Raw genomic sequence first — 20,572 nt, forward strand, 5'->3', positions numbered from 1 at the left:
ACTGAGCTTGCCCCCAGTTCTGAAGTCTCAGGGACATCAAAGACTTCATCTGCCAGTGCCTGGGCTCTCTTGCTGAGACTCCTACCCTATCAAATGGTACCACATCTAGTCCCTGGGCCTTGGAAACGAGAAGCTGGTGAACCCAAGGTGCAAATCAACGCACCAGAGCTGAGCGGCAGAAAAATCTACGCATTGCTGAATAAAAAATGACGCATCGCCATTTCAGCGCAGATTCATTGCTGCTGTGCGTCCGAATTTTCCACGCATCGTCCCTGGGCGTCAGAACCTGCAACATCACCGCACAGACCTAAGGCTGCTTGTCCGGAAATCAACGCATCTCTTCACTGCGAGGAAAGAATCAATGCATTGCTTGCCCCACAGAGAAAGAATTGGCGCACTGCCTCACTTGCGAGTAAGGAATTGACGGATCGCTTGCTTTTCCGAGGCCCGTCTGTGCTGCTTTATTTTTGACACATAACAGGTACTTTGTGCTAAAACAACACATCCATTGATTTCTACGCATTAAGACCCTTTTTTACTTAAAAAAATCATATCTTTGCTTGTATATGTTGGATTTTTGTCATTCTGGCCTTGTTTGATTTAGATAAATATTGGCTAGTTTTCTAAACTGGTGTGGAGTCCTTTTGTGGGTTTTCATTGTATTACAGTGTGTGCTGGTACAAATACTTTGCAAATTGCCTCCGAGATAAGCCTGACTGCTTGTGCCAGGCTACCAAAGGGGTGAACAGGGGTTACCTGAGCTATGTATCTCCCTTACCCTGACTAGAGTGAGGGTCCCTACTTGAACAGTGTGTAAACTGACTGCCAACCAGAAACCCCATTTCTAACATATACTATATAAATTTATACATTGCAATGTTTAATAAAAGTAACATAAAAATGTTTTAATAAAGTTTTATTTATTAAAAAAAAGCTTGTCTTTAATTATTTCTTCTATCATTTTTCAGGCCACAAAGTGCAGCCATAGAGCCACCCACAAGGGGGCTCTGCCTGCGTTCCAGAGTGCTTTCAAAATATGGAAAGCTTATCTGGGATCATGGATTTCATGACCCAGTAGACTGACTGTGTTTTTTTGTATTGCTGCGGAGGGTTGCTGCACTCCTTGTAGCTCCCCACAACATTAAAGAAATGCTTGGTGGTGTCCTTTCACCACACACCATATGTCTGGAGAAGTTAATAATTAATGAGTGGTTCCTGTCGATCATTTATAATTATCTTTTTTTTTTAAAAAAAAGGGTATTTGGGTGCCCCAGTGCCCACCCGGGCACTCACAGCTTCTTTTATATTAGAATCTGTAGGGGGAATTCAAAGTCCCCTGCGGCAATTGCTAGCTCCACAGCCACCACTGTGCAAGACACAACCAATGTGTTTTAAAAACAAAATTGTTTAAGTGAGTGCCCCATTGCCCAATCAGGGCATCCACATGTACCTAAAGGTTGGGGCTGTGGGGGGAGTCCAATGGCCACTGCAACCCCAGCCAGCTCCCCAGCCAGCACTCATTGTGGTGCTGGTGGGACGGGCATCATTCTCCTTTGTTCCTGCTTGGGCAGAAGCAGCTTTTTTTCTCCTTCCTCCCAACCGGAGCAAACATCTGTTTCCTGCCCTACAGAGTAGGGATAGGGTATGCTCGCAGTCTCCTGGGCAGAACACTGCCGCCTTTCCCTTATTTTTTAATATAGCCCCAAAGGATGGGGTCCCCGGGGTATCTTGAAGACTGAAGTAGGTGGACCACATGCCCCCTCCTCTTAATTGTAGGGGCCCTCGGGGCCTCTTGGAGGCTGGGGATGGGCCTGCATATAGATAGAATTTCAGTCCAAAAGGGTCAAACAGCTGGGCAAGTGGAGTTAGGTACAGGTTAAACGATAGTGGTACCCGATTGGAACCTTGCAGCACTCCACATGTGCTATATTTTAATGAAGACTCACAAGTCATTAGTTTAACTCAGAATGATCTGTGCGATAGAAACTCTTGGAACAACACACATGCTAGATTGAATAAGACATGTCCTAAAATGAATATCAAGTATAATGAAAATAATTTGGCCCTCAATAAAAAGAATAAACGAAGAACTGAAATTAATATAATGTGCATTAAAAAGAATGACATTCACTGTAATAACGGACATGTTTCCAGAGTAATCTACTACATGTTGAAATTATTATGATGCACTGAGATGACTATAACCTCAGTAAAGTGTAGATGACATACTTTAAATATACTGTATTTTGGAATGAAAATAATAAACGTTGACAAAAATACAGTACTCCATGCACATATTACAATGACCAGGACTGGTGCTGAAAGTAATATTGTCAACACTGAAATGAATATGCAAAGTATAGAAATAAATATAGCACACTTTAAAAATACTATGATGCACATGGGTACGAAATATGTAGAAATGAAGATAATCCACAATGAAATTAATATGGGACACGTTCAATTGAACATGAAATATTCTCAAATGAATATGTGTTCAAATAAATGTGATCTATAATAAAATAAATGTGACATGCATTGAAATGAATATGGAATGCTTTGAAAGGAATGTGACACACAGTCAAGATAATATGGCATATGGTGAAAATAATATGACATGCATTTCAATGATATGAAACACTTTGGCATCAATATGACAAATGCTAAAATTAATATGAACTATGTTTAAATGAAAATGACGTCTTAAAATGAATGAAATCCATAATGACATAAATGTGATGTGTTGATAACATTATGATGTGTTAAAATAAATATAAGCCATCTTGACATGGATATGAGATGCACTAAAATTAATATGACCTTTGCTGATTTGAATATGACATTCATAAAGTTGATATGGCTTGCACGTAAAATAATATATCCCCATTGAAATTAATTTAAAATATAATAAAATGGACAGGACCTACACTAAAATGATTATGACATTTGATGAAATCAATATACATGCGCTGACATTAATGTGACATGTCTGAATATGCCAATTGTTAAACTGAACATGACATGTATTGAAATAAATATAACATGATGAAAATAATATGGCGCCTGTTGAATTGAATATAGCTCAGGTCAAAATCATTAATATGTGTTAAGATTAATTTGACACTTATTAAACATAATCTGAAACCATGTGAGAGGAATATGGCATACAATGAAATTAATAAGCAGCATGGTGAAATTAATATTATCCATGATTAAATGAAGGTGACATGCATTGAAAAGATGATGGCATGTTTTGGAATGAATGTGAGTGACATGTTGACATTTTTATTATATGTGCCAGAATGAATACAACATATACTGATATTAAAGTACAATCCTTTTAAAATAAAAAAAATATTTAAACAAGGAATATGTCACACTTTCACATGTGTGTGTAGTAAAATGGATTAATTCAAGGTCTAAAGTCTTCAACAATGCAGCACATGTGACCACATAGGGAGGGGAAACAACCGGTGACACAATATCTGGTGTTTATCATGCTTAGCATACTTTGCTGCTTGTAATCACAGTTAAAACCCCGTGTTGGTGGGAGAGTAGAGTTGCTTGTATTGAACCTATAACTCATTTTTCTCTCCCCCTAGAAGAGTTCCTATACTTTTTCTTTTTCTTATCAATGCTTGCTTTCTTATGGATGGATGTTTTGGAACAATGTATATTGTTCTTCCAGCACACATAGCGGGATACATGTTTTATATTCTGTGAAAACTAATAAAGAATTGCAATAAAAGCAATGCCACACATGGACTTGCAGCATGGGAAGATTGTGGCACAAGAATGTGCAGAATGAGGAGTATGGAACGAAAAAACAGAGGCAGACAGTATCCTTCATTATGACTTGTCTGGGGAAGTATTACTATATGGTATTATGTGGAAATACGAATCAGCCCAATTACAACTAATACTACATCCAGAATTTAAAATCCTATTATAATTTGGAGCTGAAATTGCCGGTCATGTGGTAATACCATTAAAAAGTTCCACTTGCTTGGAACATGTGGTAAATCGATGCAATTGACAGAAATTCACTGAGAAATAATATTTGAAAGTCATATGGACTCAACCTGTCACACTCACAACTATGCTAACAGGAGGAAAATCAAAAAAAGACAATAACTACTTTTCATGGATGCAGAAGGTCTAATCTTCACTACAATGCTGGCCATTAATGAGAAACGTGGACCATCTAAATAACTGGGTGCCAGTCAAGACTGTAAAATACTGATCAGACCTTACATCACAGTCTCAGTCACTGCCATGAATGAAGCACACGTTAACTATTTGTTAATGTTATATGCAGTCCAAATCAAGTTCCAGCTACACCTACGGGGCAGCAACAGGAGGAAACAGCCAGGCATCAAGGGGCATAGGCACCACCCACCACTCCAGCTAGAGGAGGAGGCCTGGGCTCATTAGAAGATGCCTAAAGGATGTCAACAATCTCAAAGCCTACATTCTTACATTAACCATGAGCATAGCCAACATCCGGAACTGGCTGACTGCCATTGGAGATGCAATGGATCCCAGTATAGGCTTCAAAACGTTCATCAACCACTAATGAGACTGATTGTGTTTCACTTCCTTGCCACAGGGGGGTCATGTGCCAGTCAGCAGTGTACATATTGCAAAGACCTAATTCAGTACCTATCAGCTATACTCAGGTTAGCTTCACAATACATTTTCTACGTCAGAGACCACCAGACAGAAAATTATGTCAATGCTATGTACTATGCAACCGGCTTCACAATGATCATTGAACTATTGCATTGTACCCATGTGCAATGGTACTTCCAAAGAACACTGAACAGATTTACCGCAATGCAAAAATGCACCAGAACGTAACCTTGTGGTAATGCTGAGCCTGGTTATTACTCCCTTGCTGTGCTTGATTCCCTGGATCCACCCATGACTCAATAACACTTTAAGATCTGAAGAATGCCATCTCGAGAGGTGGGACACCATGCTCACAGAACACGGCTAGTGGGTGAGTACATTACACTCTGAGCCCTCACATGACATTGCCTGGATATTGTCTTGTCACATAATTTCAATAATATTTATGTAAGGAAAAACCCTCTCTCTCAAACAACCAACTCAACTGAATAAATCGAAACACTCTGCTACCTCAGTTGTAGTGTGCAGGATCCCTAAAAATTCAGTGTCCTCTCTAAACAAAAGAAAAAGGTTGGAGCACACAAAATCAGATGCAAAAGTAATCATAAAGTCTATTATAGGCATGTAGTTCGGTGCATCAATATCACTTTTTTTATCACAGGTGGTCACACTAATATGCTATTTGTGAAAGAAAAGTACATCACATAACAGCATCAGCGTTGTCCTGCCGGACTTTATAAAGACTGAAGTATAACACATTGAAAAAATATATAAACCATACTTTACATATTTGATTTCAGTGTAAAAATATATCATAATTTTGTGAAAATCAAATCAGTACAATGAAACAGAGTCTGGGCATCGCCCATTGGGGCATTTGAGGGCCGGGCTAACCCATATTAATTTTTGCCCCCCGCAAATGACTGAGGCATCAGGCACAGTATTTGCCTAATCACAAAAAACACACATGCTGAAAGTAGAGGTGCTCGGGTGGGGAGTGGTTCAGCACTCCCAAAATAACCATGCCGGAGTTCAGAAGGTAAATGAGCAATACAAATATCTTTAAATTTATTTTTTTATCTTGTTACATATGCTGTGTGTTCCAAAACACGTTAAATGTCAGGCTATGTCTTCTGACAAGTTGCTGCTCATTCTTTTAAGGTGAAAAGTTGGTTACTTTTTTCATTGACTACAAAGCGAGATAATTTTGTTAGGTGAACTATGTGACAATCTCACTGAGATACAGGCAGGACCACTTTAATTATGTGGCAGTAGAGGCCCAAATTATGCAGCCAGATTGACTAAATTACATGGCAAGAAAACACAAATGATACATCTTAATGCAGCATGTTTTGTGATAGTATTGCTTCATTATGTTGTCATTTTTACACAAGCAATGACTGATCAAAGGTTTTGCTTCATTAAAACCAGTTCCATATTCGACTACAGCTATAAGTGACTGAAAGGTGACCAGCAAAGGACCTTCCACTGCATGACAGCACATGTTGTGGCATTTCTAAATAACCTTTATTTATCTGCTGCATAACACAAAACATTGCAGTGACTAAAGAGACAGATACATAACAGAGTGGTTGGAGTGGGGGCCACTCCATGCAAAATGACTGAGGGGTACATTGTGAAGCAGAGATGTCAGGGCCAATAGAAACACGGTACATTTGTCCAATAAGCATAGTGCACAATTCCTTCCGTATCTTGTGGAGCAGACCATGCTGCAAAAAAAATAAACTGGTCACTCAGGTACCCCGATCCATTACTAGTATCACTTTCATCACTTGACCGCACAGCATCGGGGTCCAAGAACTTATCATACAATCTCCCCCATACAGATAGGTCCTCTTCTATTTTATAGTCTGCTCTGCTTACTTGTAAGTGGTATTTCTCAGCTAGTGCCAACTCCACTCTCCACTACATTCCTGTGCCATTGATCTATGGTTGGGACCCCAGGGCCCATCCATGTGATGGCCACCCTTTGCCAAGCAAGCACCAGCGTTAGCTGTAAGAATTTATATGCCAGTTTATGACCCCTGAGTCATTTGATATTTCCCAGCAGACAACACTGCGGTGTCATACCTAGCCAGAGTGAGGTGACATCCATTAATTACTCCACCACCCTGTTCCAAAACCCCCGTACTGCACCACATTCCCAAGCCAAGTGGAGAAATCTACTCCCCGGGCTCCATATTGTGGGCAAGTGTCAGTGCGGGTATGGGGAATGCAACTAAGGGCCCTGGTAATCAAGTATGTATGATGTATGGAATTATAATGAATTAATTTGAAGCGGGCATTGCACAAGACAGATTGCGTGAGCTCGCAAACGCGAGTCTAGTCCCCATCAGTCAAAGTTGGCGTCAGGTCCATATCCCAGGCTGCATGAGCCCAGAGCCGGGCACCCACCACATTTCCCCTCATGGCTTTGTAGAGCAAGAAGATATTGGGCGTCTTTATGAGTTTGGCGGAGGGGATTACTCCATCACAAACGTGACGTTATACTGTCCTCCGTATTACAAGTTCCATCATATGTAATTGGCATATGTAATATGGCAGATGGGATATCCTTCACGTTTGTGATGGAGTAATCCCCTCCGCCAAAATCGTAATGAGGCCCTACATGTCTGCCTGATCCGCATTCTAACGGTAACCCCAAGTCCCTGTTGACTCAGGCGCAGCGGGAAAAGGGGGCCAGGTCTGCTTGGCCACCTCAGTGATGCTTGCATGCTGCAAGAATTGCTCCGGCCCCAACTCAAATTTGAGCTGAGCATGTTCAAAGGTAATCAAGTGTTCATTAGGGTACAAGTCTCTATTATTTTGCAGCCTCCATTCCTCCACACCTGGAAGGACACATGTGCAGCCAGCTGTTGGACTGGAGCCAGTATCCAAACTGGCAACTCCCTATGAAACGGGTACTATCTTAGCACCACCGTAACATATACTTCCATATTTGTGTCATCTGACTCACCACGTAGGGTGCATCATCCTCCAGAGCACCAGAGCCCATCATTAGGATTGCTGGCGGTTGCCCAGCATTGACTGTCCTGGTGGGGTGGCGTTTCTCCCAGCTATCTCCAGGGTCAAGCAAGCACGCATCCTGCTGCAGATGTGCAGCATAATAGTTTAAATCAGGGCGAGGTGCCTCCTGACCACCCTCACTGTAAGATCTAGTCAGCATGGACACAGCCCAACTCCTATGCCTGCCCACCCAAAGCAGAGAAACTATGAGTGAATCCAATTGCCTAAACACCCTGGCTGGCACATTCAATTTATCCGGAAAACTCCACAACCGCAGAATCACATACTTCCTGTGTCGTTGATTTAGGGGGTGCAAAAAGATAGACTGAAGGTTGTAAATTTCTTTCTAATACACAACATTTTAAATGCCTGTAATTAAGCAGTTCAAATATTTCAACATATAAAAAATGTATAAAAGCACAAACAAAACATATTTTGTTTTGCAATTCCGAAGTGTGATGTAAACCAAGGTTTTAATTGGAGAAAAACACATCTTGATGATGCACAAATTATAAATATTGAATTTTATTGTCTTGGAGAATTTGTATAGCCCTCACATGGGCAGCAAGCAGTAGGCTGGGATTGTTGTCATTATCCGCAGGTCATAAGCTCTGACTTTGCAATAGTTACCTTTAGTTATTCATCATCCATGTATTTATGACTGACATTGTCCTTGCTTACACTGGTATGTTGTTAAATATAGGCTGGTGAAATAATGTATCTGCTCCAGAGATCTTTATATTGTTTGCAGGAGCCAGATAATTTGTTAGGTTAATATGCCTCATGCAGAGGGCTGCAAATACCATTACTAGCAGACCCAACATAGCTGCCAGGTCACAAAAGAGCTGCTATAACAGATTATCTATCTGTCAAAAATTGTTTTATATTTAAATAACCCTGCCAGTCTCAACACTTGTGATGGAGTAACCCTCTGTCAATATCTAAATCAGGCCCTTAGTCAAAGCTGGGAATTGAAGGACATTCTGGGTAAGAAAAGGCATTGATCCACATAAGTTACACTACCCCAGACTTCCCTAGGTGCCTTTTTCCAGAAATATCTGGCCCTGGAAGTTTTTCTTGGGTGCTGACCACACCCTGGCATAAATACTACTTCTACCTATATCGCCAGAATTGGTGATATTTCTTTGTATTATAGGGGTTTTAGGGAGCCTTTCATTTCAAGGGTGCTTGCTCAGTCACACAAGTGGTGTACTATTGCTAACAGGAGATGTGTAGGAACACTGTATTTTAGGGCATTTGTGTATCCTCACGTATTCCATTAGTGCAGTCAGCTTTCACTTTTGCTTTGTTGTGTAACCTCAGTGCACACAGCATGCTGCGCACCACATCAAAACAAAAAAATAAAATTCAGGACTCATAGAAGCATTTCCCTTGCTTACTACTCTGATTTTGGAGAAGCAAATTTTCTGATGTTTATGCACGAAACATGTTCTTCTCGAGTACTGTGAACGACGTGTTGAAGTCCAGCACACTGTGAAGGTAGTTGGTGCCTATAGTTGGTGCTAACAAGAATTGACAACAAGCTGCAGGGATATGATGGCCACATTGCACTAACCTCTTTGATCCATGATCAAAGGGGACTTCTCCAGTTTCAGGCAGCACACAGGAGAGTAGGCTTCTGGGACCGGGGAACAGCGAAAAGCACAGTGGTTAAAGAAAGGTGGTAGATGCTGCTAATGGCCATGAGCAGCCAAGAGAAAATGTCAGCTGTCATACATGGTCAATGGAGAAGAGTACCAGAGAGAGAATAAAAAATAGTGAGAAGTACAGAAAAGATAGAGAGAGGTTCTAGAAAATGAGAGAAGATTGAGAGAAAGAAAGGAGTGTAAATAGAAAGTGCAAGAGAGAAATGGTGGGAGAAACAAGAATGGCAAGGTAGATGCAGCAGCAAACAGAAAGGGATTTTGGGAAAAAAGGTTGAGAGAGGCATTGGGGAAAGAGATGAGGAGATGAAGAGAGAATACAGAAAGTAAGAGAGAGCCTAAAACAGCAAAATAGGAGATTGGCATACATGGTGAAAAGGTGATTGGAGATTTTATGTGGAATTTATAGCTTATTGTATTTTGGCCAAGACACCTGGCCCAATGGGATTTCAATGCACAATTTAGCTCTCTATTTCCTAAAAGGGATCAAAGAATGAGATCTTAAAGTAACCTTGAAAAGTGGTCTTTAAAATCCCAATTCAGTCTAACCATTTTTACTTGACCCATATTGCTTTTTGCAAATTGCTTAACAAAGGCACCCTCTTGTCATTTGTTGTAATGTGCTCTTGGTGAGAAATGATGACGTCGTCTTTTTTAATGCACATCAGTCATGTGTACATGTGCCAGAATAGTGATTGGAAAGTACTACGTACTTGTTGAGAAGTTTAAGTTATATTAAGGAGGTGATTTGGCTTTTCATTGTACGTTTCAATATGGCAGTTTAACTGCTTCATGACATTAAGCTTGACTTGAATCTGTCCCTGTAGTAATGCGGAACAATCCCCTTGCAAGTAAATATTTTCCATTTGTAGTACACACATATCATGCTTCCATGCATCACTCAGAAGAGTCCATGCTTGTCCAAGCAATATTGATCACTTAGAGGGTGCCACCTTGAGAATTGTATGCAAGAAGTCCACTGCATGTGAAAGAGTGGAGAATATCCATGTTTCCTGTAGTGGTGGACTCTGCAGCATCCAAATGAGAGGTACTAAGCAAGCACCATCGAAGGAAGCTGTTATCAAAGAGTATACACCTAGAAGCAAACAGTGAAAATGCCACTCAGAGCCTTAAAGGCGGTGTTTGTGCCTGCCCATCCATGGTTCCTCTAACTGGAGAGGGAACTAGTGTCCTCAGGCATGCCACATGGCTCAAATGGACCCATCCCAGGATCAATCACCTAATATTTACCAAGCCTACCTGTTTTGCTGAATGCTCAACATCCTTTTGTACAACACCTTTCATACAACTTGCCTTTAACTATAAGGGTTGTATACCATCAAATGTCATTGAACTATCTGTCTTTTGGAACAATCTTATAGTAACATTCACTGTGGTGAACTTCATAGGCTCTGCATTTCACAACACTAGAATAGTTTAGAAAATACACAAAGTTGGGAGTCAGCCTACTTTCTAAGTCTACACTCTTCTACTTTCAATCCCATCTAATTGATAGGACTCAAAGTTGGATTGTGATAAGTTGAATGGGTGTGCTTTAATATGTACCCTAAAAAAGCCCACAAAGTGTGTACTTCAGTATTGAAACCAGAATGTCAATGGCATAGAATATTAAGAACAGAATATCAAATCCAAAATTTCAACAGTTAGTAAGTAAATATTTTTTTACACTTTACTCGACATGTACACTCCTACACCATATATATATCTTCAATGTGTGTAGATGTGGAATTAGGAATAATATGTACCTCCCTATATGTACTTACTTTCGATATTCTGACTCAATATTTGTGCATCATGATATTCTGTGGATCATTATTTACTAGGACAACCAGCATTCGGGAAAGAATGCACAGCTTTAATGTTTGTCATTGCTGAGGGCTATGCCCCCATAAAATATACTTCTGACTGCAGGCCTGAACAAAGCTGAGAATCGAGAGGGTGGCTTACATATATTGATGAGCAGTGACGTGCTTTTCTGACTTAGGATCTATACTTCCAAATAGTGCTTAATTTGTAAATCAAAACGTGCCGGTGCCCAAAGCCCTCCTCTTAAACATGCGGCTGCTGCAATTAAATGTGGGAACACGGAATACTGAGGCAGCAAAAACCATGAAGCCAACTCCAGTCTCTTCAATACATTTAAAGCCACTTCCTGCCACTTCAGCTCACTCTTGCAGCTTTCTGCTTTCTCCCATTGTGACGCTTTTTTGTTTTTATCGTCCTCCGTCTTTCCCAAATGTGTCTTTTGGATGCAGCAAATGCTTGAGGCAGAAGAACAAGCGCCGGCCCTAAAAAATAAGTGCTGGTGCTCGGCACCGGAAACAACATGCACAAATTAAGTACTGCTTCCAAAGCGACAAAAGAAAGCTGAAGCCACAAGTGAACATGGCTCAAGAAGGAAAGGAAAACAAGAATGCCTGTACACATAAGGAAGACAAAGGTGAAGCAAATATATATAGTTGTGATCACCAAGTAATAGTGGCTGAATGCCTGGGATCAAAGGGTAGACTAAATACCACGGGCCAGATGTATTAAAGAGTTTTGCATTCATAAACGGTGCAGATCGGCAAATTCCATCGTTTACAAATGCAAAATCGCCTTCTAGGATGTATGAAAGGCAGTGCAGTTCAGTTTTAGGAAATCGCAATTTTTAGCGATTCCATAAAATTGCGAATTGAATAGGAAATCACAAATTGCGATTCCCTAAATAGGTAATCGCAAATAGGGAATACCTATGTGCGATTACTTGTGCACATGTATCATGCATTTCCTAAATGCGAACTGAGCATTTAGGAATTGCAATTACCACAAATTCAAATTTGGTGGTAACCTTGTGCAATTTTAAAAAATGCATTGAAAATGCATTTTTAAAAGTGCCATGTAGCGCACACATGCCTCTAGGGCATGCGTGCGCTTTACATGTGCATAATTTCTTGGGGGGAGGTGCATCAAAGGGGGCCTTAGGGCCCCCAACACCCTTGGATTTGCATTACATAAATTGTGAATTCCTTGCAGAAATTCGCAAATTGGGAAATGAAAAACCATTCGCACCTATGGGCCTTCAGGCCATAGGGATGAATGGCGTTCCATTCCCTAATAGCGACTGCGAATTTGAAGAAATCACTATTAGGGATTCGTTAATTTCTTACATCACATTTTGTATTTCTCAAATAGCGATTTCTTAAAATTCGCCATTTAAGAAATGCAGACCAGGACTTTGATACATCTGGCCCCAACATTAAAACGAAAATGGTTATTTGTTAATATAGTACACTGCTATAGCCATTGTTTCTATATTCTAGATTTATTGCTATAGAAACCGGAACATGGACAGGTAGAAAAAAAAGAGAAGTGATTGTAATTATTTTGTGCCTGGACCATTCTAATAGTATTATAGTTGCAAAAATATTTGACACGCTCAAATATAGTTACAATCGTGCACAATTAAATATTTAATCTGTCAAGCAGAATTGTATGTTGGAGGTAGTAGAAGTTCAAAGGAGTAAGAGTGAAAGTGCTCCAGTTCAAAGTCTGTAGGTACAATAAATAGTTGATGTTTAGAATAGCGTCAAGCCATAATAAGCCATCCCAATATATGGTGTCTAGAGAAAGGATACAGTAGTCATCTCAGAAAACCCATTTGACACACAACACAGTGGTGATATTGATTGAATGTTAAATCTAAGAGCTTGGAAAATGTTGTACTATGCAAGCATTTTTGTATGGTATAGTAAAGCAGCCCAAACAATTGATTTTGCAGTGAGTAAAAGTCACTAATCCACGAAAACAAAAAAATAATAGCAAAGGAATTGATCCTAGTTAATAATAACCAGGGCATAGGTCAATCTGTCCTTATATGCCTTTTATCCATGTATGGAGAAGATAAGTGCGCATAAATGCATGTATAAGGCAGTAGCCATTCTAGTATAAGGGTGTATGCCCACGGCGGTAGTATATCTGGGGTGAACAGAGTGATATGTGCCCAAATAACACAAGGAAACAGCACGACATCAAACGTTCAAACAGAATGAAATTAAATATGAGTTCTAGCTATATGATAATGTAAAGTAAAAAAACAAGGAAAAGATTCATAATAACAAATGAAGGCAATACTTACCTGTGGTACAGGAGTGCATCATCTTGTGTGGAAAGAACCTGTGTTGCAGCAAAGGGCCAGTTAAATAGAACGATAACTAAACAAAGGACAATTGACATCAGCCCCACAAAAAAAGACTGGAGTGTAAATAGGCAATTGCCATATTGGAAGTGGCACAAGAGGGTTATATGAACATCCCTGAGTGTTATGTATAAAGGAAAATAGAAAATGTTAACAAATCATATGAAATTTGGAATTAGAAAATAACAAAAAGTGGCAATCCAGACACAAAAAAACAGAAGAATGAATAGCACAGGAGGAGGGCAAAGACAAAGGTCCAAGTGCATTAAAGCTAATAGAAGAACATGAGTAGATTTAGTTAAAACAATGAGCTAGGTTTTTTATACAGGCTATCACAAATGTTGTCTGTATATCAAGGTCCATATTGAGTTAAAGAAAGCAGCAAAGCAATGTATTACAACAGTAAGCTTGGTTATGTCATATGTACATAGACCACAATTGGGAGCTTTCATAATCCCACCACACTCATTGCAGGACAAAAAATCATCCATTGTGACAGCAAAGGGGAAAGATCATAGTAATCCAGGAATACAATAAGAAGAAGAATAGATCAGTAACACGTGAAAGTGTCTACTGTGCATCTTCTTAGACTTAGAGCCTCCCACCAACCTCAACCTAGATAGCAGCCTTAGACCAAAATCAATCTTCGGTCCTCTTATAACAAACCTTAACATTGATAGGTTTTGCAAAGTAGTCACAGAGGACTGATACAATCCCAAGGGTCAGCAACAGAAACATAACAATTCACACAAACAGAACATCACAATACTAGAAAGTCACGGCTTACTATCCCATGGCCTAGATCAAACTATAGTCATTAAAGAGGCTGTCAATGGAGACAACATAGTCATCATGAATATTGAAGACTATGTGAATAAAATTGATTGGCAGCTTTCAGATACCAAAGCCTAAATTAGCCTGGTAACAAATCATATAACAGCTATTATTACAAAGATAATTGACACCGAGCTTCGTAAGTAGCCAATTGAGCCTGGCATTTGATTTAGAATTTAGAGACCTTACAAACCCCTTCCAAACTTCATCATGTATATACATATTACCTAAGATTCATCAAGCGGGAGCTTTCCACCAGGCAGACCCATAATATCAGCTATAAATTCTCTCACAGAACATGTGTATGAATACATTGATGTGTTCCTTCAACCTCTGGTACAAAATTTGCCAATATATATACAGGATATCAAGGGTCTGATTTAGATGTTGGCGGTAACGGACCCGCCATCGGTTTTCCGAGTGAAAACTCACCCGCCGCCATGATGGTCCGCCCACCGTATTTAGATGTTGGCAGTCCCATAGACTTTAACTTGTCCGTGTCCCGCAAACTTCGCCAAGGAATCCCAACACAGCCATGGCGCCATCAGAAAGAGTGGCTGACAGCAGGGCTTCAGCTACACTTACTGCCAATCAGATTTGAATGTGCCATACTACCAAGCAAAAAGTAGCGGTCTGACCTCAACTTCTTACTTGGCAGATTGGAGGGAGAAGGTGGGTGAAATCTCACCTTTTCTCCCAATTCAACTTCTGTTTCTAGCTGGACATGACTGGACAGGACCCTCAGTCGCTGCTGCCACAGGATCTCGTAGAAAACACGGCCCCCCAGTTGCTGGACACAAAGACAGGCGACCTGCATTGGCTGTATACATTGGGGGGGGTCTCTGGACATAGGCATGGGACCACTGCAGACGTGTACATGTCACAGTCATTTTTAAAAATGATTATGACATGCATATGTCTGGGACACGGGTGGGCAGGACACGGGTGGGGACACACTGGTACACAACACATGTCGAACACATACACAACAGTTATCATGGCCTCAGTATTCAATGCCAAATGAATGCTGGCACCACAATGATGGTACATTCACACTCGTCAATTGTGCCGATGTGTGCACATTGCAAGGGGACATTTACCTGTCATGTTGTGCTTGTTTTGTGCGTGTCAGTCACTACATGTATGTGTCTGTGTGATACGATTGGCTGGGTGAGGTTGAAGTAGGTGCAGTGGGTGATGTACTTGCGTCAGTGTGTGCCACTTGCATATGGCATAGATGTTGTTTTGTATGTTGTTTTGTGTTGCTGCATGCAGAACTCAGGTATACGTTGTGTGGCAGTCGCTGTCATGATGGGTGTAATTGTGCTAGTGTGTGTGTGTTTTTGTGTAGATGAGTGTAATGGTTGTGGTGTGTGTGTGTGTGCAGTGTGGCTAGTGTGTGTATGTTGTGTGATAGAATGTACATGTATGTTTGTTTGCAGCATGCATGTGTTGTGTTATGATGTAATGGCAATGGATAATGGTGTGTATGTGGTGTATTGTGTCGGGTGTGATGCGGGGGGACGCACATGTGAAGGGTAGAGTGTGTGTGTGACTTACCTCTTTTCCATGGCTGCTGGCATTGTCCAATGTCCATTGGGTCCAGTGATGTCCTCCCTCCTTCAGGAAACCACTGCAAGTACAGCATAACATCTGAAGATGGCCGGCAGCAACCCGTCAGCCTGACCGCTAGGTAGAGAACTCCGTCATGGCGGTCTGTGGCTTAGCTGCAATACATCTAAATACGGCAAGCAGAAGACCTCCAATGTCACAGTCATTTCAGATCCGCATCCGATGCGGCTTAGTGGTGCGACCGCCAACGTCTAAATTAAGCCCTAAATTTTTATTAAACAAACTAAATGACATACAGTGGAGTTATGAACTTATGTTTGTCATGTTAGATGTGTGTTCTTTATATACCGGTATTTCTAAGGACTTAGGCCTCTCAGCAGTATACTATTTTCTTTCGAAGAGAGATGTTACTCTACATGAGAATAATGACATGTTCCTGGAAATGATAACCCTGGTCTTGGAAAAGATTTTCTTGCATAGCAGAAAGTGATACAGCTAAATACAAGACGTTGCAATGGGCTCCAAGATTTCATAGTCCTATGGCAAACTACATATGAAGTGGTTTTGAGGCAACTGGCAAAAATATCCAGCAAACTCACAGAACATATACTGTACTGGGACACTATATTGATGTTTTCACATTATGGACAGGTTAAACAATTCTAGGGTATTTTTGACCACCTGAATAACAGTACAAGTAACCTTCAATTTATTCACATTTGCAGCAAAAGAAACATTAAATTCCAAAGTATTACTCTTTACACCGAAGATGAGAAAATACCTTCCAAATTTCACAAAAGCCATTGGCATGTAGTTTGATCGTGCATGCCAGTAGTGCGCACCCCATGGCAAGGTTCTCAAACATACCTAAGAAGGAAATAACAAGATTACTAAGAAATTGCAGTGAGGATCAAATATTCATGAAAGAACTGGATAAATGAGAAGTAAGATTTCGTAGTCGGGGTTATTCGCCTCTAGAAATAAAAGATGCCAAGATGAGAATTTGTCAAACAAACAGATCAGCTTTACTGATGGGAAAAAGTAAAATACAGTCTAACAATAGGCAGCCAGCCTTGATTACTCAATACACATTTGCATCAACTCACTGCATATCCCACGCTGGCCAAACATTTACCAAACAAACCACGGATTGTGCATATAAAATCGTCAACATTTTTTAATTGTAATTGTATTTGTATACCATTTACTACCCCTGACGAAGTGTCGAAGTGCTGTTCTGCGAGTAGCGCTCTACTCCGGAACCCAAGAGGAATTAGTGGTGGATTAGTATAGGGAAATATGAGTACAATATTAGTATTATTATGAGTTAGTTTGAGCAGAGGATATGTGAGTTTGTTAGTTGGATTGACTAGAGTAATGGAGGGATAGAGAAGGGACGAGTCCAGAAGTGTTAATTGGGAGTTTATAGTAATAGGATGAGGCTGGGATGAGTAAAGGAAGAATGGAGGCGGGAAGAGTGTGGAAAGGGGTGAGGGATATCATAGTAGCAGGAGGTGTTTTGGATGAGTCAAAGGTGAGATAAAAGAGGGAGAATTTAGTATGGTTGTTTGGGAGATCATGGTATTAGACTGAGGTTTGGGGTGAGCTAGATGTGGTAGAGGAGGGAAGAACTTAGGCAGGGTTATTTTGGAGATGAAAGTAGTAGAATGGGTTGGGATGAGTCAGAGTGGGGATGGAAGAAAGATTGATAGAGACATAGCGTGATGGGGAGACAGTAAAGCTTATGAGAGAGTAACATTTACATTATTTTTTATTTATGTATTCTTTTTCATATATATTTATTTTTTTTTTATTTTTTTTTATTTTATTTTTTTGTATTTTTTTATTTAATATATTTGTATTTTGAATTTTATTTATAGATTAAATTGTATTTATCTTTTCTCTATTACAGTACGACTAGAGTAATAGATAAATAGATATGTAATTACATAGTAAGGGAAAATATGTGCAAGGAATATAATAATCGGTATAATAACATGAGAAGAAAAGTAGTATTGTATAAACACAGACTTTCAAGATTTGTAATATTTGAAGTTAATTGATAAGTGTACTTTTCTAACAGTAATTTATCTTTCCTCAATTTTTCAATAGCGAAATGCTTGCTGTTAAATAGTTAAGATAACATTTGCTCTTTGTGATATAAAAAAGAAAGCATGAATTCATAAGTATCTAATATAACAATTTATGTAGGAGCTATGCAATGACTTATGAGGATGTTAAGCATAGAATAATATACACATATATATGTATATATACACACACACACACACACACACATATATATGTAGATATAAATATAGATATATATGTATATACACATGCACACACACACACATATACACACACATATATGTATTTAACCGTGAGTAAATATACATTTATTAAACAGCTTAAAGCATATGTGTATAATTTATTATTATGAAATAGTAACTATACATATTTCTTAAAGAACTATACATATCTAGAATATACACATAATCAGGTTATAATATTTATCAACACCGGCATATGCAGACCATTGCTGTTTGAATATGGTTGTTATGAAGGAAAGAGCCAACTCTTCGGTAGGCTTCTGAAGGCAAGAAAGTTATCCGTGGATCTTATATTTGGGGGTAATGAATTCCATAGTTTGACTGCTTAAACAGAGAAGGTCGGTACCACCTATTGTATTCTTCTTGTTAGCTCCATGGTCAATAGATGTATATATGTAGGTTGCTGTGGGGTGTGTTGATTTGTGGTGTTTTATATCGGAAAGTTATCAAATGGTAGTCTGACCATGTGGCATGATGCTTTGAACGGTAACTAGTTCAGGCTTTGCAAAAATGACATCTAGGATCTGTCCAGCGATGGGTGTGGGATTGTGTACAGGCTGATGTAGGTTCAATGTGACTAGGCCAGTGGTGACTACTTTTGGATTGGGCATATTGAGTTTGTCAAACCAAATGTATAGGTCCCCAAGAATGCATAGGTTAGAGAATAATGTTATAAGGTTTGAGACTGTATCTAGAAAAGTATCTGGGAATGTTAAGTTGTTAGGTGGAGGTCTCTAAAGGACAAGGAAGTTGGTGTAGGGTTGCATCTTGTGAGGAGGGCCTCACAGCCTTGTATGGAAATGTTGTCTATTTTACTGTGATCTATTGCTTGTTTGAATATAATAGCTAGGCTACCTCCTCTCTTGCCTATACGGTTGTGTGTGATGGTTTGATAGCCTGGAGGAACAGCTTCATACAACACTGGGGCCAAGTCATCTCCCAACCATGATTCCGTTACGAATAATAAGTCAAGTTGTGTGTCCGTGAGCAGGTCGTAGATGTGGTGCTTGTTTTTTTAGAGTGATTGAGCATTTATGAGCAGGCAGTTTAGAAAAATAGTGTTTGTGGTGGTGTTGTTTTGTTTTGGAGAACAGTGAACAGGATATTTGGAGCTTGTAGCAGGTGTGTTGTTAGTCGTGATAACTGTGAGGGTCACAATAGTTCAGTTTTTTAACTTAGTGTTCCTCTTTCAACAGGCTTGGGAGGCATTTTGTTGGGTCTGTGTGTGTTGGTGGTGGACTTGGTGACTGAGAGTGACATGATGAGTGCAGTTTTTTTTGTAGAGTAGCCTTATTGTGTAATCCAAGGGGATGCAAAGTTGTTAAGAGTGGCATGTTGTTTATTTTGTTTGTGTGTGTTTAGTGTGGAAGGAGTATGGGTTAGGGGTGGCGGAGGAGTATGTGGGTTATAATGTAAGGCTCTAAATTGGCAATGGATGAGAGGCGGGTGAATGAATGTTGCTGTGCTGGGGTGCTTGTGGTAGATTTTCGTGAAGAGTAAGAATTTAGGAGTAAAGATAGGCAGGATTTGTATTACTTGTGTAGTCATGAGGGTGGGATTGGGTGTGACGGAAAGTATGAAAGTTTGTGTTATTTTGATGTGCTGATGTGTGTGGTCTGTTTTGTTTTGTGAACTAGTGAGAGGAGATATTGATGTAGTGGTTTTCTGTGAAGGATTTGTATGTGACTTAGTGCTGGTGAGTGGTCTTAGAATATTACAGGGGGTGTTGATGTTTTGGAGAAGAGTGTATGAGGTGTGCAAGAGGGGATGAATGTGGGTTAGGGGTTTTTGTATACGTTGTTTGATCACTGGAAAAGGTAATATGTGTGGTGGAGTGGAGTGTAAGGGTTGTATGGCTGTGTGTAATTGGTGAAGAGAGGGGGAGGTTGTAGATAGTGTGTGGAAGGCTGGGAGTTGGTATTATCATGATTAAAGGGGGTCTGGCAGGAGCAACTAGAGGATAGTGCTGTTGGTTTGTATGAACAGCGAGTGTGTATCTGGATGGCTGAAAGTAATGTATAATGTGGATTGAACAACACTGAAATACTGCTTGTCGCACACTCAGATATTTGGCTTTTTCAAGGCAAAAACAAGTGATGCAGACACTTTCTAAACACTATTTAAATAACAGAAACAGATTAATTAGTCTCCTGAACACACTGTGGTTAGCCACTGAGGTGTATGTAGCAGTACTTTGCCACAAACAAGGAGGGGAATTTCAAACAGTCATGGCTAAAAAACAGCAGTTTAAAAATGGCAAGCTAGCTGAAACACAGGGAGCATACAGTAAACAGGCACGGGTAGCAGTACAA

This window comes from Pleurodeles waltl, chromosome 6 (genome assembly GCF_031143425.1).
Source record: "Pleurodeles waltl isolate 20211129_DDA chromosome 6, aPleWal1.hap1.20221129, whole genome shotgun sequence".
Classification (NCBI taxonomy): Eukaryota; Metazoa; Chordata; class Amphibia; order Caudata; family Salamandridae; genus Pleurodeles; species Pleurodeles waltl.